The sequence below is a fragment of the Schistocerca nitens genome, chromosome 4, assembly GCF_023898315.1.
Source record: "Schistocerca nitens isolate TAMUIC-IGC-003100 chromosome 4, iqSchNite1.1, whole genome shotgun sequence".
Classification (NCBI taxonomy): Eukaryota; Metazoa; Arthropoda; class Insecta; order Orthoptera; family Acrididae; genus Schistocerca; species Schistocerca nitens.
This window is the reverse complement of record NC_064617.1, coordinates 397,865,299-397,870,953: the sequence shown is the minus strand read 5'-3', so window position 1 is coordinate 397,870,953 and position 5,655 is coordinate 397,865,299. Positions and strand designations below refer to the sequence as shown.

At 45.1% G+C, this 5,655-nt stretch overlaps 1 non-coding gene across 1 annotated transcript; it reads right to left on the bottom strand.

Annotated features, from left to right (window-relative positions):
- Positions 1 to 1,328: 1,328 nt before the first annotated feature.
- On the bottom strand, positions 1,329 to 1,403 carry Trnas-cga (transfer RNA serine (anticodon CGA)). The gene has a single exon. It is a non-coding gene; the product is annotated as a tRNA-Ser (tRNA).
- Between the last annotated feature and the right edge of the window lie 4,252 nt (positions 1,404 to 5,655).

Below are 5,655 nucleotides of genomic sequence, written 5' to 3'. Positions count from 1 at the left end.
TGCTTATTTATTTCAATGACATGTATACAGTTTGATTTTTAGCCATTGACCGTGATACATGTAGTTTTATTTGAGATGTGAATTAATGGATTTTGTGTAGTTTACACAGATCCGCATAATGGTTTCACTTTGTCATTTTGCATATGGAATTCACATCTGCGGAAGTAAGTCGTAACGTCGTTCGACGGTATTACCAATTGTAATTCATATTTTAAAGTTTTTTATGTGAATGGTGCTATCGAGTGATGTATATACGGGGTGCGATGGTCATCGCCATGTTCATAACTTGCCTTATTAAGGACACCATTGTATGGAACTTCTTCTAATAGCTCCTTTGGTTCCCATCTCATCATCAATCATGGTAACGTGTCGCGACTTCACAAAGACATCCCACCACCGCTACAGCTACACACACTCCATATCTTGCCCCAGCGCAACTTTAACCGGCTCCCCCTCACAGAAAATGAAATCCGGTCCGATATTTATCCATTCTACCAGCTATAGCTTTCTCTGCATATTCCCACTCCACGTCAGGGCTCCCGTCTCTCTCCTCACTCTCCATCCCTTCATTTCCTGATAACACGACCCAGCCCAGCCACAAAACTCACCCTTCATTTCCGTCTTCCCAATATACACCCTACCACCTACGCTCTTTCCATCGTTACCGCTCAACGGATTATACATTTACGCCCGCAACCATACAACGCTTAATCTCCCCACAACTTCTCTACTTGCTTTGGTCCTTCTTTTCTAGCGAACGTGTAGGGCTTCTTTTTAATGAACGTCGCCATCTTACATAAAGTTATTAAACGACTATTTTTGTCTTTTTATCTTTACCTGTCAGACCTCTTACCCCCTTTTTAAACTTTAAACAACACTGTATAATTCTATTCTTCTTTTCATTAAATTAAAAAGAAACTAAAAAACTCCTCCCAAACAGGCTATGAAGGCCCAACGGTATTGACCGGCCGCCGTGTCATCCTCAGCTCATAGGCGTCGCTGGATGTGGATACGGAGTGGCATATGGCCAGCACACCGCTCTCGCAGCCGTATGTCAGTTTCCGAGACCGGAGCCGCTACTTTTCAATCAAGTAGCTCCTCAGTTTGGCTCACAAGAGCTGAGTGCACCCCGCTTGCCAAAAGCGCTCGGCAGACCGGATGGTCACCCATCTAACTGCTAGCCCAGCGCAACAGTGCTTAAGTTCGGTGATCTGACGGGAACCGTGTTACCACTGCGGCAAGGCCGTTGGAATTAAATTTTAAAACCTTTTTAAATTTTGTCTACATAAAAATTATTTGCAATGAAACTTCCTGGCAAATTAAAACTGTGTCCCGGACCGAGACTCGAACTCGGGACCTTTGCCTTTCGCAGGCAACTGCTCTACCAACTGAGCTACCCAAGCACGACTCACCCCTCGTCCTCACAGCTTTACTTGTGCCAGTACCTCGTCTCCTACCTTCCAAACTTTACAGAAGCTCTCCTGCGAACCTTGCAGAACTAGCACTTCTGAAAGAAAGGATGTTGCGGAGACATGGCTTAGCCACAGCCTGGGGGATGTTTCCAGAATGAGATTTTCACTTTACAGCGGAGTGTGCGCTGATATGAAACTTCCTGGCAGATTAAAACTGTGTGCCGGACCGAGATTTGACTCGAGCCTTGGGAAAGGTCCCGAGTTCGAATCTCGGTCCGGCACACAGTTTTAATCTGCCAGGAAGTTTCATATCAGCGCACACTCCGCTGCAGAGTGAAAATGTCATTCTGAATTATTTGAAATGTCTTAATTTAGTTTGCCGGCCGAAGTGGCCGTGCGGTTAAAGGCGCTGCAGTCTGGAACCGCAAGACCGCTACGGTCGCAGGTTCGAATCCTGCCTCGGGCATGGATGTTTGTGCTGTCCTTAGGTTAGTTAGGTTTAACTAGTTCTAAGTTCTAGGGGACTAATGACCTCAGCAGTTGAGTCCCATAGTGCTCAGAGCCATTAGAACCATTTGAACCATCTTAATTTAGTTTCTATAAATTCTTTAATCTGAAGACCAGGATACTGTACCACTGGCAGCCCTCTCCCCTTCCGCAACCCCCTCCTCCCCACCCCCCCCACCCCACCCTGGCGGCATGGTACGAGAAGGGTGACATAACAGTAAAGAAATAATATTCACCTTTCTCCACACTAATGTGTGCTGCATAATATATGTGACTACAGCTTTCCACTGCGACAGAGGTATGTAAAAAGTTTTGATACATATTTGTGTCCATTTTTTGCTCTTGAAGCTGCTGTTACTTTATCATTTGTTTCACTACGAGGCAGCTTGAAAGTACCCAGTGAGAGCGAAATTAGGTAATGGCACAAAAGCATCAAATAAAGTGTTTGTTCCAAAAATAAAAACAGCCAACGGCGGGCAATAACTTCCCTCAAGAAACAGTGAAAACTCTAGAGTCCAGTGACGTTAAGGTGATCGGTGCCTATGTTCGGTGTCAACGTGGAATAAGCATTCACATACGGTAGGTATCAACACTAATGATGGAGCGTGTATAGATCGTGTCGGTGGAGGCGATAAAAAGTCCAGTTGATGCCGTAAGGAGGAACGGAGAGAATTACGTGACGTTTAAGAGGTCATGATCATTGACTTTCGGGCCAGGGTGGAAGCATTGCCGAAACGTCTAACAAGGGGAGGCCGTCAATTGTGAAATTCAGATTCGATTCATACTGCGCATAATAAAAGCTCATGGCCAGAGGTGTAATGTGGCAAAGCACCAAGATGCACTTCTCAGCCGTTGTCGAGAAAATCGACAGTTAAAAGAAACCGTTGCGGTGAAATACTCTCTACAATTAATGACCTTCTACAGCGTCGTGGCGCAGCGGTAAGCGCACGGGTTAGTGATCCGAAGGTCGCCGGATCGAATCTCACTCCATGCAACCTTTTTTTTTAGGATTTGTTTTTTGTAATTCATATATATATAATTCCCGGCAATCAGTTGCATCAATGAGCTTTTATTATGCGCAGTATGAATCGAATCTGAATTTCACAATTGGCGGCCTCCCCTTGTAAGTGTGTAAACCGTTCGCGCGCCGCCGTGGTTAAATTGTAACGTGCATGGCCAAAAGGCGCTAATCCGAAACCGGCGCCTAGGCAACTGTGGTATCCATAACCGGCGCGGGGCAACTGCACCACAGGCCACAGAGGGCAGGGCTGATCGACGGCTGCGGAGACGCGTACGGGCGAACAGACCTGCAGCTGTTGAGCACCTGATCGCCCTCATGAACCAATGGGCTGCCTATAGTGTCTACTCAGCAACTGTTCAACGAGCGTTGCTGCGTGTGGTCCTCGCAGCAGGCACTTAGTGCAAGCACCCATGCTGACTGCTATTCATCTGTGACGAAGGCTGCTGGACGTCCACTGAGTGTCAACAGGGGGCATTTTCACATGAATAACGTTTTATGCCCCGTCGGATAGATGTCTGTTGGCGTCTACGGGGTAAAAAGTCTGAAAGAAAAAGTCCTGCAATAATGGTCTAAAGGATCTAGGCCAGAAGAGGGAGCGTTATGGTCTGGAGAAACAGTTCATGGCATTCATTAGGTAATTTCGTCGTTCTGGAAGGCATAATGGATCAACAGAAGTATGCATCTATCCTTGGGGACCGTGTCTACCACTACACGCAGTTTATTTTTTCCTAGACACGATGGCATCTACCAGTAGGACAACGGAACGTGTCACACAATTCGCAATGGCTGTGCGTGGTTCGAAGAGCACCAGGACGAGTTCGCCGTACTCACCTGACAACTAGACTCCCTAAATTTAAACCCAGTCGAGCCCCTGTGGACAATCGCGATCGGACTGTTCGTCCCACGGATCGTCAGCCGAGAAACTTGGCGCAGCTGTCCACGTCACTGGAGTGGGCGTGGCTCCACGTCCCTGTCGGTACCTTCCATAATCTCACTTACTCTCTTACTACTGCACGACTGCACAGTGGTTATTCAGGATTTCGACGGGCGGCCACATTAATGTGAATGGACAGTGTACCTTCTCAACAGTGAAAAAGCCTGTGATATGCAGTCATCAAACTGCATAGCATGAAACACAAAGTCGTGTTAAGGCGCTGCAGTGATGGACTGTGCGGCTGGTCTCGGCGGAGGTTAGAGTCCTCCCTCGGGCATGTGTGTGTGTGTGTGTGTGTGTGTGTGTGTGTGTGTGTGTGTCCTTAGGATAATTTAGGTTAAGTAGTGTGTAAGCTTAGGGACTGATGAACTTAGCAGTTAAGTCCCGTAAGATTCCACACACATTTTTTTCAAAGTCGTGCGACAGTCCTCACACGAAACACGTACACTTTGATCACAGTGCACCCAATCATTTCTGTAAGTGTACAGCACTGCATGTAACAGATGCAAAACTGTTGCATGTTCTAACAACCCTACCACAACAAAGGTCAAAAATTAATTATGATTGTAGTGTTGCTCACGCTGCTAAATATTGCAATTACGGGCAACAACAAAGTTATATTATGTGGCAGGTGTCATTAGAGCGCAGTTAATAAAGTCATTTCTTGAAATAATGGATAAACTAGGCACTCATCTTTTCGTGTTACCCACGCTGGTCTCGTTGTAAACTCATGGCTCGATCGTCGAAAATCTAGGTAGTGATGATTCCAAGCTCGGATGCAAAGAGGTTCAAATGGTTCAAATGGCTCTGAGCACTATGGGACTTAACAGCTGTGGTAATCAGTCCCCTAGAACTTAGAACTACTTAAACCTAACTAACCTAAGGACATCACACACATCCATGCCCGTGGCAGGATTCGAACCTGCGACCGTAGCAGTCGCGCGGTTCCGGACTGCGCGCCTAGAACCGCGAGACCACCGCGGCCGGCGATGCAAAGAGGCCTAGGTGTTATTCTGCGATATTCAAAAGTTTTATAGATATGTTTCACAAACCACTCTTGAAGATTAAACTTTTGCAAGTTAGGACAATGGTGATGTAAAAAAGTAATCAGCATTCCGAATTTAAGTTACACTTCTTTTTTATTACTTTTGTTGCAATATCACGAAACTCGTTCCAAAACATCACTTCACAATATAAAACATACTTGAAAAAATCTTCCTCACTTTTGAAGTTCACATTTCATAAACTGACTACAATTTGCGTCTTTTTTAAGATGACGACCAAAGCTTGACTCTCTAATAACCGCTTACGCGCCCAAAAATCAGAGTTACAAGTACGTCAAAGATCATAGTGACAAAAGAAAGAATACACATAAGAATAATATCATTGCAATATATACATATCGATGTATCAAAGTACCTCTACATTAATGAAATCAAATCTGAATGTTGTCACAGAAATATGTTAACTATTTTACAGAAACACAGTAGAATATTGCTGGTATCGAGAGGTTGAGGTGAGGTGCCGTAATGGTTACGTAATTCAAGTACCATTACAATGTCTACGAACTCTCCGTCAGTAAACCTGTCAGTACTTCTGTGTATCACTGTTAACGTGCCACTAACATGGCCGGAAAAAAGAAACACGAAACAAAACCAACCAGTACTAAATGCAGACTTGCAGAAGAATAGAGTTGTGGGCATTATTGCCAAAAGAAAGCACTGCCGACTGAACGGAACACTTTTTTTTTCTTTTCGAACAAGACATACAGCGTATACCAC